Here is a 14,989-nt window from a genome sequence, read left to right on the forward strand (position 1 = left end):
CCTTACGCCGCACGCGAGTCACCGCTCGTCACTATTACGCCAGTTCTCACGGAAACGATGCCAAAGATCGGTTGAAATCGTTTCCCCGTCGCTAATCGAGCTGCAAATTCGATAACTCGCTTTTGTAAGAATAATACCGCGCGTTACTGAAAGTTGTACTTGTACTTACCTATCGCGGGCGAGTCACTTCGCGCGGGTCGACAACTTTGGCCCGAGTTTTCTTTTTTTTCTTTTTCTTTTTATACCCGCGGCTATAGTGGTCGCAGTAATGTGTCCGATCGATGTAACCCGTTTTACTGTCACCGCTATTTTTATTTGCCCGTTACTCACGTGCGCGGCATTATTCCGTTCGTTTTATCAGATGCGATTATTTATGACGCGGTTCAAATATAAAAGAAAAACCACCGAACGACTTCCGATCGATTGATTGTCCTCGTTATTTGGCTGTTAATTTCGGGGTGGAAGAGAGGAGACTGCTTCACGCTTTAAGTGTTTTCTACGTTGACGTGTAAATTTTTTTCGTGAGCGGTACGTTATTCTCGTCGACGGTATCAACTCAAAGGATAAACTCACACATTCGGTTCGACAAAGTGAATCTTGGAGACAGCTAAAGAATATAAAGCGCATATCCTGTTCAGAGGACAAGCTCGAATTCAGAGCGGTGCTTGTTCTCGTAAAGAAGCCACTCCGAGTGTGGAGTCAATTGTATCGAATAACGCGATTTTCTAACAGCACAAAGTCTCGTTCGTTTAGACGAGACTCCAGGGTTTACGTTTCAATTGTCTTGTTCCGCTTTGATAATCATCCGTCTCGCGAGATCAAAACTCACGTATCAAATATATATTTTTTTCCTTTTTTTTACGTTAAATCATTAATATTTTAAAAATACAAGCTTTTTTTTTTATAAAAAGCACGTCGCTGTTTATTTTATATCGAGTTACGCGATCAATTGTGCAGACGCTTGCGGTAGCCGTGCATTTTATACCCGGATGTACCCCGCGTTTTGTTCCTCTCCCTCGTCCTCTTCCTCATTCTTTCGAAAATGAGGAGGAAAGCGAGACGATATTGAAAGGCCAATGAGATACGTCTCGACGTGTTCGCGCCCCTACAACGGCTGCGGGGTGTACGTGCATCGCCGCGGGCGATTTTCCGTGGTCGGGCATTATAAATGTACACTGGGCGAGCCAAGTCGAAGCACCGAAATCGATTTGCGCCCGGCTGCGTTTCGCACGAGGGTCAAGTGCACCGTGCGAAGCGCAGTTGTGTGCGCGCTCTGTCAAATGTAGCCCGTAAAGCCTATTACAAAGTGCGAAAGTAGGGGCGATATGAATAGGGAAACACAGACAACGAGAACAATCACTTTCTGCGAACGAACGAGCCTTTCGCACCGAAAAAAAAATAAAATAAAAAAAAGCGCAATTGCTTTTGGAGCCGAGCATAATTTTATGATATTTCTAACGATAAGTAAAACCGAGTAAATCATTATTAATTAGGCTAATATTTATTATTGGAAATATTATAAAATTCTATTTGAATTCAAAAGTAGCTACATTTTCCTTTTTCTCTCGGCTGTAAAAATTTAGACAAATTTGAGGAAACGACGCGCTGCAAGAAAATCGACCATGTGTTCGCTGTTCTCGTTGACTTCTATTCCGCAATCCCGTCTTGTATTTTTACATCGCGCGGTAGGCTGGCGCTTGGCGACGAAATTTTCGACGAGCGTTCGAACTGACCCGTCGAGGAAACGAAGATCGATCTGTTCTCTCGAGTTTTCGCCAGGTGGTTGACTAATGCGACGGAAGAGCGAACGCGGCGACAAAGTGAGACCGGGAAAGAGCGGTTAAACGGGGAAAAACCAATTCGCCGGGCGGGATCGAAAGTCGAGCGCTGTTCGGAGCTTCGTATGTCTATGCATCGACCTCGGTCTTTCACGGAACTCCCGTTTCTGTTGCCATGCGAGAGATGCAGTAGCGCTTACGAGTAGATAAACGGTGTCCGAGCTTTCGTCAGCTACGAGCGGCGAGCATCGAACGTTGTTTACCGAAGCGAATAACATATTTTACTCCTCACTCCCGCCTCCGTTATTTGCGCGCGAAGATTATTAAGCAATTATTATTCGATTGTTATCAATCGATTATTTCCGTCGTCTTGCAATTCTCGTAATAAATATCAAGTTCCTGTGACGCGTTATCCGTCACAGATTTTGAGATAAATCCGCCGGTGCTGCTTCTATCGTGCGATTTTTATTTTCGCGCTTGCGTTACGTTAATGCGAGAGCTATTGACTCGACGAGAGTGTGCGTGCACGCCAGAGATCGACGAAATCACGGAACCGGGTGCAGCCGAAGCGACGACCGTTTCCGTTCGGCAAATTCAGATCGGTAATCGAACCTGGGGAAGGAGTTATACACCCTCCACGATAAACGGAAGCACTTAAGAACTCGACGGCGCAAGGAAAAAAAGAAAAGGGGAGAAAAAAAAACATATTGAGGTAGAGAAAGAGTGGCCGCTACCGGCTGCGAGCTTATAATTCAGTTTTGAGATTTTTCGCGAAAACCGTGCCCACGGCGACTTCCTCCAGCGCGATTGCGACGATAAAAAGAGATCGCGATAAGAGATGTCTTCTCCTCCTCGGCGTCTTCGTTCGAGGAAATTGACTCTCGATCGACCGCCGCCGTTCGCGTACACCGTAGTAAAACATTTCGCCCTGCATTTTAGACGTCCCATTTATCAATTCAAAATTTTGCGTTAATCCAACGCAAAATCGAATATTGAATTAATCGTTCTCCGACATTTTTATTTAACTTTTATCTCCATTTTTTATTCCGCTGGTTTGCCGATTATTGCATTTTCCCGGTTTCTTTTCACGCAATTGTGGATAATTTATTTTAGTACGACATTGCGAAAATAAAAGGAAAAAAAAACGCGATAAAACGGCCGATTAAGTTGATTGCGATCGGCCAGATTCCATTGCTCGATTTGTTTGTTAAACGCTTCCGCTTATGCGATCGCGTCGCGTTTGTTCGATCGTTTATAGTTAACAATCACGAGCGACCCTTGCCGATAGTTTGGTCGCGATCGCGATGAGGACGTTTGAGACGGAAAAATGCGGTGACGAGTGCTCGATCACGTATGAGCGCGGATAAGAGCGATAGTCGAAAACGTTCGCGATTCAACGGCGCACGCTTTATGGCTCTTTTCGACCGGATCATTCAATAGTATTTTTCCGATCGCGGTGCATCGGCCGCGGCGCACTTGCCGCAATGATATTTTAGACCCGCCCGGATACCACGGAATTGTTTTGTTAAGTATTCACCGCGCCCCAAATTACCATCGCGCTTATCGCTTTAATAAAGTGCCGCCTGTACACAAATACGCGAGTGCCGCATCAAAACGCATTCCAGCGGCGCGGATTATCGCGTCGTTTGCACGAAGCAGATCGACAGATAGGGGAATTTATGTAAATTGAAGTTTTGTGAGCGAAATAGATATCGAATTTTGGTAATAGGCTGTCGATATTTATACGCGTTACTTTCTTAAATTATGTAATATATAACTCGTCGGATATTTACAACACATTTTAACCTCGCGTACGTTCCCTCGGCACCGCTAGCGCCCGTCAGCGATTTTTATCCCGAGTCTCTAAGTCGCGTCTCGATTCGAGAAGATGGAGAACACGCCGACGCTCAGTCGCGAAATGAAATCCTCCGCGATCGTCGCCGTGTGTCCCCTTCACTTTGCCGCGGCGCTTTTTATCATTCGACACATTTTTCCGTCGCTTATTTGCATACGCCACTTTCGCGTGGCTCCGTCCGTTTCAATCTCGCTTCCCTACCCGGGTCCTCTTCGCGCTGCTCTTCGCGTCTCGCGCGCCTGTTTCTCGTTTCTTACGCGGCCGCAACACGGCGGCCGATGTATCATCCAGAGCGTATTCCGCGGACGATTTTGATTTCAAAGCAGATTAAACGGGATTCACGGGGGCCGTCCGTCCGGGCCGTGCAAAAGTGGACGCGCGAGATTTACGTACTCGCCAGGTGCGCTCCTAGTTCTCTCCTCTTTTTTTCTCCCCTTCTCTTCTCTCTTCTTTTTTATTTTTTTTTTTTTAATTTTTGGTTAACTTTTTATTTTTTTCCTCTCCCGCGTGTATACAGATGTCGGGAACAAAAAGCCACCGCGCGTGTTTGCCGAATAATTTACAGTCGCGTCGCGTTGTTGCATTATTTGAATATATCCCTGCATGCGGCACACGGGGTGAATTTCTCTACCGGCCGCTCCGAAATTACTATCTTCATAACGTCGCGTTCTAGGACCGGTCTGAATGGCCGTCACGCGTCGTTGTGCTGTTCGCGAACGTTCGCGCTGCCGGGAATTTCATGTTAATCGACGAGAAATAGCTTTTAACGTCCGCTCAATCAGCGATTGCCGGCAGAATTTTTGTCTAATTATTTGACGTCAAGTTTAAAAAAAAAATGAGAAATAAAAATAGAACAAACTATCGCGACGACTGCGATTAAATTATAATAAAATGTGTGTCAAATGAGGAGACGCGTCAGGGCGAGAAATATTTCGAGAAGTGGAGGGATGTATTTTTGCGCCGGTCGCGAGAAATCAACCTCCGTGCGGGCGTTTATTGATATTTATACGGCAACTTTTCCGCGACCGAACGCAGTCGCTGCCGCCGCGGATACTTCCGAGACGATATTTTCACTCCTATCTCGTCGAAACTTTTGTCCGGGACGCTCGCTGTCACGCGGAGGAAAAAAAATGGGCTTTATCGACAATACGAGAGCGAGAAGTTCGAGCGCTCCCGATAACCGGACCTCCACGAGACCCGGGCGAAATCGGCGATCGTTTATCACGGCTATCATCGGTAACAACTTGCACGCTATTTCTCCTCTGCGATCTTCGAGTTTGTCCATTTACATGAATATATCTCGCCGGAAGTGACAATCGCGATTTGCTCGATAACAACATCGGCGTCTCATATAAATTTATTTCATACCAATAAAAACGCTTTTTTATTAAAAAAAAAAATTTTTTTCCCTTAATATTTAACTCTTAAATGGAGCTGCAGTAACCTAAGGAGACTTTCAAACGTCAGAATTTTCCAAAAACCTGTATTTGCCGTATTCACATTATATTCGGTGGACATCGAATGCGTTTTCGTCGCGCTCTCGCACTCTCGGAGTTACGTAATCATTCCCGTCGGATTCGGAATAACGTGTCCTGCCTGCGGTCCGCGGGGGATGATACATTCCGCTGATAGTTACGTACGTGCTCCGTGCATGCATCGGGGCCGCCTTTACAGCCGTCCGTGCGTTCGCACGTGCAGCACAACGTCTGCAGTACGTTTGACGCCGTGTGCTCGGGTCCGGGAGGGGCCCAGGGGAGCTCGCGACACAAAGGGAGAGCACGGGGAGACAGAGGGGGAGGAAAAGAGATAGAGATAGAGAGAGAGAGAAAGAGAGAGAGAGCGGCGCAGCGCGGGCTGCGACGAGATTAAGGTACAAGCTTCCTGCCGGCAATGAATTATGTCCCTGCACGGCGCGCCGAGATGTTTCTTCGGCGGTATCGCGCACCGTACGTACGTGGGGCCCTTACGTATGTTACCTGGCCGTAATGGTAGCCGCGGTGCCGTACCTTTCTGAACACTAATTCACGCTCGCCGAGCGCGAGAGCACTCTCCCGGGAGTAAAATTAACGCCGCGCCGTGAAGAATCGCGCGACGATTTTCATCCGACCGCCCCCATCAGGCGACTAAATTATTAGCGAGGGACCGAGGCTCCGGGCAAACCGTGAGCTTTTCTCCGAGACACGAGTGATCGGTAATCCTTCTCTTATCCCTCCCGTGGTTCGCATTCATTAACCATCTCGCGAAGAGAAAAACGATGGCGATTGATATATTTTTTCATTTTTTATTATTATTTTTTTTTTTTTTGACATTTCGGGATTTCTTCGCGGCAGATTGGGCTCGACGTTTATGTTGCGGACATTAGAGGAAATAAAAAAAAAAAAATGTTACAGGCGAAATATTGACTCGCGAATTTGTCCTGTTAATGGCTTTAGCGTGCCAATTGCGCGAGATTTAATTATTTTACGGCGGGGTAAAATGTTTACCCCTATCGAGACACAAAATGGTTTAATAACTGTAGCCGGTTTTCCGTACGTTTTAACAACAAGCTAATACGCCACGTCGGCGTAGAATTAATGGTCGTATAATTAAAGGATTTTGCGTGCCGGCTGCGAGCGTACATTTTTCATAGGCGCGACGCACGTCACTCGTCACCGCTATCGGAAAGCGATATAGACATTTCCGCAGTTTTTGCAATCGAATACACTTTTCCATCTCCATTGCGCCGCGCTGTACGTGTAATATCTGTATTCCCGGTACGGTTCGCCGCCGTAACATTTTTTTTCCCTTCCCGCAATATCTATTCTCGTCAGAAAGCAATTTAATCATTTGATCTGAGGCGACTCAGCTGTCCCGATCATTTCGACGCGCATTAAAAAATTAAAGCGCGTAAAAAAATAAAAAGACGATTAAAAAAACTCTATAAGAGACGATAAGAATATAATAACGCCGCTGCACGAAAACGGTGGGGGGGGCTTCGTTGCTTCGCGCGTTAGCGATTGCGTTTCTACTTCGCGTTCGGTATTCTTTCGCCTATGGCACTCCACCGTCGAGATCACGGTCGCCTCATTACAAGCCGTAACATGCCGGCGCGACGACGTGCCGGTTGTGCTCGCGTAATTCTGCGAGCGCATTGTTACGCGATACAGACTGACGTAATTTAATTCGTCGCCGTGTGTGTACGCGCGGCGCGGTTCAGGAATACAATCGTGCACACGTGCTCTAGTAATCGCGGCACGCCGCTGCGTCTGCATTGCAGGCTCGCCCTGCTGCCCTCGCCAGAACGCGCACGTCGCTGATCTATGAAACTTCTCTTTCGCCGTGGACGCTCGGCATTTTCCTTTGGCGTCGCTTGGAAATATTAGCGGCGGAAATATAGCCGATTATCGCGCCGAAACAACGCCCGGCTAATTTTCAAACGGTCGGCAACGCCATCGTAGAAACGTCGAATCGCATTTCGCCGCGTTGGTCGCAACATCGATATCTATACATGTTTACCGCACGATCGGCGACCGCGATATTTCATTCGTTGAGAAACCAAGCCGGGCAATCAGCACTTTTGTATCCGACCCGACGGATCGAATGACTCGCGCGATACGCTTGATCTACGCGCGTGCCCGCTCGTCACATGTAGGTACGTCGATTTTACGTTCGGGATGAAAAGTTTTTAGCGTGAGCGCGAACGAGAACTGGCCTTTCGTTTTATCGATTACTTGCACGCGGCTAAGAGTCTTCGGACTAAGTAGATATCTATCTCTGAGCGAACGGCGATCGTGAACGGAGGGATTTTCACCGCTCAGTCGGCGTCTGGCGAGTTCTCAACTTTCAGCAGAATGACGAGATCCATTAGGAAGTTACTTAAATGTTCATCAAAGTATAGCCCTCGTTTGACGCACCGGCAATTTGATGCCCGTTCTCGCGGTTCATTTATATTTTCATATTCATAAACGCAGTATTATTGGTTCGCTCGTTGTAAATGAATATCAATACTGTCGAAAACGGCAGCAAAGAGAATAAAGAAATATCCGATGCTTTATATTTTCCAACAAGTTTTTAAAAAATTAATCAAATCGATTTTTATTATATATATATTAGAAGAAATCATGCGCGCGCGATTTTTTTAAGAAACCCTAATTACAAACCACAAAAAAAAATTATATGACTTACCGATCTGCATGAACTTCAGCGGAGTTGTGGAATTCTGCCGGTGACTGTAACATAAAATGGAAAATATTAATGTAGACGTGCTGAAAACAGTTAACGTTTAAACAAAATAAAAATTACGCGTTTGTATTTGATTCTTTAATAAAAATACATAAAAATAAAGTTAATAAAATCCAAATTTAAAGAAAGAATTAATTCTCACCTAAAAGTTGCTCCGCCGATGCATGATGCCCGCCCAGGCCTGCTCCTCCTCTCAGATGGGACGTGTCGAGTCATCCTTCCGCGCACTGGACACTCGCGAACGCGCCCGATAAATTACTGATACAAAAATTAATTTTTTATTGAACACTTTCGCACGATAGTTCACGACACTCCCGTTAAGAAATTTTTTACGTAAAAGAATGACGTCCGATCACTTTGCGAAACTCCCGAAGCGACCGACGAACCGGCTGCGGTTCGTATTTGTATAGTTTCGGCGTGCGACACTTATCCTTCCACTTTTTTCCAACGGGGAACGTCAGGTTGATGCTCCTTCGACGAAAGTCTTTCTCTGGATTGTTATCTGAAACAAAAAAAATTATATTTGATTAGTAAAAATGACGAGAATTAAACGTGCTGCGTTACAAATAATTACAACTATTCTATGTGAATTATTCACGACTGTGCACGGCAGCCGACCGGCCAGCACATACCTACGTTTTACGTGATAACCGTGCGAGATGTGTACGCCGCGCGCGTGACCGACCGATCTCTACTCTAGATCACTGCATAGCTATGAAAATACTTTAACAAAAAGATTCTTAGGCCTCGCATTCCTATACCACGAACGAATGTCTCCCGAATCTATCACGGAATGGTCGATCGAATCCTTCTTCCCTCGAGTCCATCTGATGTACTCGTCGACACTTCGTTTACGGCAAAGAGACGCGAATTTAATGTACACGTACACGTGGTTTTAACTTACTTTATATCGAAAAGATGTAGTCGCCGGTACGCACGATTAATCCAGGAAGGTAAATCACACCAGATTATGTGCCCCTGGCCCGTCAATTGTCCGTAGATCTTTAATACGTACGGAGCACGTGCTCCGTACGTACGTCTCGTTCGACCGCTGGAGAAGGACTGAGCGCGGGTGGGGGTAGTGGAGGGAACGTAGCTCGCACGCGGCACGTACGCTGTTCACCCTTATCTTTCTTTTTAATTACTAGTAGAATATATAATATATATATTTTTTTTATTACGGATAGAATAAACAATTTTAATTTTAAACTTTAACAAGTTCCGAACAGCGGTGGCGATAATAAAAAGATGAGTTTAGATCGGTCGAAATCTCGCGGTGAATAACCGTTCAATTTATAAGCAACCAGTTTTCTCGCCATAATGAATTCTCTCTGTCGCTTTGCATTCACGTCGCAATCTCCGTGCGTGTTCCTCCCCGCGTGATTTCCAGCCGTCGTCGCGGGGTGACATCGACATCTCGCTCACGTACGTACGTACGACTTCATCTTAACGCCGCGAGCTTCTCGTGGCCGCGTAATGATCGCCGGCGCAAAAACGATTTCCCTGTTAACGCGGGAACAAGCGGGAGCGAAGGAGAGGAAAAATTTACGCGCCGAGCGAGGGAAAAAAGGAGCGAAGCTGATCAGAAGAACCGAGAGAGAAAAAAGGTAAAAAGAAAAAAAAAAGAGGAAAAAAAAAATAAAATAAAATAAGACGAGGGTTAGCAGATGCAGCATCATGTATCGCGGTATAAACCGACTACCCATACCGTGACATCGGCTTGATGCCGGGTTATAAAGCACAGCTGACGCCACGTGTATGTGTATAATATATTCTCTCTTCCGCTCTCCCCCCGGCGTCGTAACACGGTCTTCTACTTCGGCCCTTCTCCAGCACACATCGCTCCTTTTTACGCCCTCGACGCATAGACGCGGAAGCCGCCCCGGCGGTTTCTTCGTCTGGACCTAACTGTCCGTCTCACTTGAAATAGTCCCGACACGCTCGGGTACGTAGGAGGTGATATCGTTACGCTCTGCTGGAGATGAATGATGCTGCGAAGTTCGATACCGCAATTAACCGAGCGACGGAGGGACGGCCGGGCTCGCCCGCTCGCGCAAACATTAGCGAGTCAATAAATCAAAGTCGCTTCCTCGTCCTCGCGACGGCAAGAGGAATTTTTGTCAATCGTATCTTGCGAAAATCTGCAGTTTCTTTAACTGCACTAAAATCGAGAACACTACAGTGTTTCTAAAAAAATTAGAGACCTCACTGTTTTTCTTTTATATTTAATTGTATTTTTTTTTTAATCAACGAAACGCGAAGCTTTGTTTAAATAAAGCAATTCCAGTATTTTTGCGTTAAAAAATTATGCGCGTGTTTATTTTCCTCCCTCCTCCTCCTGCAAATCTTTTGCACAGTAAATTATTTCATTCAGAAATGTTTAACGAGACGCGAACGTGCCTTGTTAATAATTATTATCCGTTAAATAGCGGGGAAAATGCGAGACACACACGCGTACGTGCACGTATACGTATACTCGGTGGCTGATTTTCCCACGGGAGCAAATGCGGTGGGCGGCACGGTAAATAATACATTTTCGAGCACGAGGAGAACCACCTAAGCAGAAATATAGATCCGTGTAGTGGATGAGAGCTATTGGCTGCTTTATGAGTATCGTTTCGAGACTCGAGAGGAGGACCGTATCTCGAAACAGTGGATCGCGCGGGGGGCGAGGGAGGGTGAGATAGCGGACGTAGAGCCGGGGCGATTGAAATGGGCGGACTAAACGAAATCGATGTGTCTTCTGTCGAAATATTTCTTTGCGAGAAACTGTCGCCGGGGACAATCCGTTTTCATCGGTGTTTTTGGCTACCGGACCTGTCAAAGAGGACCTTAGGTCGCTCGGTCAACTCTGATGCCCATTGTCGACGGATTACACGGGGATTTACCCGCGGAAATTGATACTCCGCTTGTCGTCGTGGCCGGCGTGAGCGCTTGCGGTATCTTCGGTGTCTTGAATAACCGTTGCGACTTGGCGTGTTCTCGCGGACTCCCGCCTTGTATCATTTTCTTTTTTTTTTTTCCCCTCTTATCCGACTAATATCTCTGAATAATATCGAATTAATTTTATCTCACGGTAGAAAAAAAAGAAATAAAAGATTTGTTAACTTTGCTTTTAAAGTAAAAAGAATTTATGTTAGAAATAGTACTGATGACTGTTAGCGAGTCAACTATTTAGAAAGGAGGCGGCGACACTCGAGCGCAAGGCGGAATAAATTATTATTGAGCCGACGGGGAAAGAATTTTAATTGCAATACGCATTCCCGTTTAACGGCTAATTAGTAAATTCTACAAATTAGTAGACACCCGCGTTATAAAGTTCACGTGCGGCTCTAACCGACGGTACACAAACGCGTCGTGTGTAACTCGTCGACATTGGTCGCGCATCGCATGCACGGTTCAGTTTATGTTTACCCACCCGATGAGTAATGTATCTCAATAATTGTACATCTGTCGGCTATATGCGGAAGCGCATAAATTATGAAACGAGCAATAATGCCATCATCACGCTCGATCCTATCGAGATTTTCATTTATGTAATTACGATTGTTTGCGGACGGCTGCGGAATCCCGGTGATAATTTCTTGTTAATATACACGCGCGGAGGTTGATCTCTCGTGCTCGGACTCGCGTCTCGCAACTCGACGATAGGAAAGAAAGAAGACGTTTCATACTCGATCCCACCCCCTATGCTGAATATCCCTCGCTGAGTAATGAGTCCAAAGTTTCCTATCTTCCTCCTCGTTATCGTCTTCTTTTCCGCCGGTCCTCCCTTTCTCTTTCTCTTTCTTTTCAGCGCGAAGTCTGGAGAAACTTTCCTCGCCGAATCCCGGCGCCGACGAACGTGGCGTTTAATAAAATTTTCTGATCCAATCGAGACCCCCGAAGGGCGGATGTGTGCGCGGAGACACAGAGGGTTTAACAAGCCGAGATATTTAATCGCTCGCCGCATTTGCGACGGTGAAATTGCGAAGGGAAGCGAGGAGACTCGAACGGCGCTCGGGACTTTTATTCGATATTTCTCGGGGAAACGTTCGCGCGCGTTTATCGCCGCGACTCGTTAGTTTTCTGCGATATCGAAGGCGTATGTTGTGTCAGGCTTGGACTTCGCTGCGAAGTGTATTATCGACATTTGGCGCGCCCATTTGATCGCCTCGGCAGTTTAGAAGTGGCCATTAGCCTTATTCGGAAGATTAACTATCGTCCTGGATCTGGCCCGGACTACTTTGGACACTCGTTTGATCCTCAACCCTTATTTCTCAAGCACCGTCTTCGGCCGGTAGGGTCAATCGATTTTCGGCTTGTAATTCCGCCGCGGTGAAATATCGCCGATAAAATTTGACAAGAGTACAACGATGTAAATTATTATCGTGGGTCGTAAAACGCTTCGAAATCGCTCCTTCGCATTGCTATAATTTTCTATTCGATTGTACGGGATTCCCTCTTAGCGTTCAACGTTCTCGTGTTGCCGTGGTTATGTGCGCGTTTTGTACGTTGAACTCAGGGGGGGGGCGCAAAACCGGTGGACATCAGACGTGCTATAATCAAAGCTAAACAGCAGATGGGAATTACACTTAATCGAGTCATCTCACCCGTCCCAGCGTGCCTTAACTTAATTTAACTCCCCCGACGATCCCGCGTACACGTAAGAGTCCGTAAGATCGTGAGAGGCAGGGAACGCGTTAGTCTGTCGAGCTCTCGTTACTCTCGTTACCTTCGTCGCGCAAAAAATTTCCTGGGAATATCAGGAATTTTTTTTTCTTTTTTTTTCCCCTGCGTTACATCGAGCCGGACCTCTCGAAACTATGATTAGATCTCCTTATCGAGCGCGTTAAGTGTTTTTACTCTCTCATTTTATTTTTCACATACGTAGTTGAGTCGAACGCTTGATAAATGTTGGCCGGCAAAAAGTATTAAAGTCATATTATGACGTCCGCGCTCTCGTCTTTTTAGCCTCGAGCGCTGAAATAACAGAAGTACGTCCGATTAAATTAATATCGCTTCGTAACTAATTATACCTGGTTCGTGTGATACAAAAACTTTCGCCGCTCGGCATAAAAAAATTTTCTTTTTTTTTTTTTTCTTCCGGGACCGCGCGGCTTGCGAGCGTTGCGTTTAATCGCCCGCTATTAAGGGCGAGCCGCGGAAGGGCGAGATTTTACGAAGGGGCGCAAACAATTTCAAATTTCTAGCTCGCCCCGACGCGCCGTCGCGAGCCCTTTATGTTCGACATTCCCGGCATACTCCTCGCTTCACGGCGTTTAATTATGAAATATGTGTTTAACACAATGAAAGATATCGCCGATAATTCGTCGGCTTAAATGTGCGGCGTAATTACGTGTCGGGAAAGCGCCAGTGGAGAGCGGTTCGTCTTCCGTGCAGTTTCGCCCGTCCGTTTCCGATTTAGCCCTTCACAAAGGGCGGCCCGAAATCGCGTTGTGTACACATATGACCGTCGATTCTCCGCGCAACGTAAATCGCTTCCAAAAAAAAAAAGAAACGAAGTAGCCCTTTACGCTCGGCCCGACTCACTTCTCCGCTTTCTCGCTCGCGATTTTCCAAAATGTCCTACCAAAGTGTTTCGGATTTCATTTTCCGTTTTACGCTCGCAATACGCCGCTGTACTGCAGCCGGGAGCTTTGGTTGCTTCTGTCAGCTGGCACTCGCACAATACCGTGCAGCGCTTCGCCCTTTCATCCGAGAAAATTACGCATTTCGCGTGTATCTATCACGAGTCACTGCTTCCTTTCGCCCCCTTTTTTTTATTACATTCTAATTCTCAATTTTTCTGCGTTGAGTATTGCGCGCAAGCCGATTCCGTATATTTTTTCTCGTTTTTGACACAAAAAAAAAGAAAAAAAAAAAGAATAAACGAGGTTTAATTTTTGCGCGCGCGACATTCGGGAAAATTATTTTTAAAGCGAGTTATTTTGATTTCGTTGCAAGTTGTAATCATTCGAACTTCCGTTAACTCGAATAAAGCGATATGCAATCGTATTATTAAATATATTACCGGCCACGAACTTATTTGTCACGCACCGATACGCACGTCCTAACATTGCCTGAATGGTCAATTATCCGTGACCGCAGAAGAAAGGTAAAAATTTTCTTATGAGCGCGGGACGATCCTGCGAACGACGCACGATCGATTATTCGGTGGATGTACTTCAAAAGTAATGTAATTCGCGTAGGAAGGGTGGCGCGCTCGGAGAAGGGTTGCTACTCGACCGTTTAATTATAATTGCAAGAACAATGGCTCATACATTACCCCCGCATTGTGGGCGCATTTCCGCAATTAGGTTGCTAAAAAATTGAATACGTATTACCTGCGCTTCCGGCCGGGGCGGCCACACTCGGAACGCGCGGCGGAGAAACTTTTTAGGATATCATTTTCCGGCGAGAACGCCGAACTTATGCCTTTAGAGGTCCCTCGCCGACGCGGCCGGCGAAGAGGCGAGACGCGAACTTAGTAATCTTGTAAATCCACAAAGACCGGGGATCGTGAATAGGCGTCTTCTGTCCGGGATAAGCTCCCGGTAAGTTTCGCCGAGAAATTTTCCTGGCTTTCTTCTTCGAGGGCCGCCGTCGCGTTCTTACCGGCCCTCGCGAGAACGGGCGAGTCTCCGCGCATCTCCGCGGCTACTTTCCCTCACTCGCGTAAACACGATAAACTTTCGCGGCGAGTAATTACTTGCGACGACGTCACGTGTTTTGTAAGCGAATCTGTCGGACCGCAATAAATAGAGATGTTAGAGCGGGTGTCAACTTGGACGCACTGTCTGGCCGCCTTCGTCTCTTTTTGCTCTTCAGTTTTAAAGCGTTTGCTCTTTTAATGGATACGTCAAACAAAAAAAAAACAAAAAAAAAAATAGAATTCTTTTTTTAATCTAGTGTTTAAAAATCGATCTGATTTTTTGTAATCCATGTATTTATTTTCGAGGGTAAAATTATATATTATTCTTCGTTAGAAATATCATGAAATTGTTGTCGGGGGCCGAAGAACAGCTACAATTTTTCTTTCCCGGCGCGATCACGCCGTTCTTTGGCTTCGCCTCGATTTCGTCTGTTTAAAGGAGGTGCGAAGAGAAAGTGCCGGGACTCAAGTGGCTGCCTGCCGCGACGACAATCGCGCGAA

General features: G+C 46.2%; 1 long non-coding RNA gene across 3 annotated transcripts in view; it reads left to right on the forward strand.

The window, feature by feature from the left end:
• The window catches only part of LOC139109400 (uncharacterized), a 256,864-nt gene that overhangs the window by 7,378 nt on the left and 234,497 nt on the right, over nt 1-14,989 (forward strand). The gene's annotated exons all lie outside the window — the stretch shown is intronic.

Source organism: Cardiocondyla obscurior, linkage group LG17, assembly GCF_019399895.1.
Source record: "Cardiocondyla obscurior isolate alpha-2009 linkage group LG17, Cobs3.1, whole genome shotgun sequence".
Taxonomy (NCBI): Eukaryota; Metazoa; Arthropoda; class Insecta; order Hymenoptera; family Formicidae; genus Cardiocondyla; species Cardiocondyla obscurior.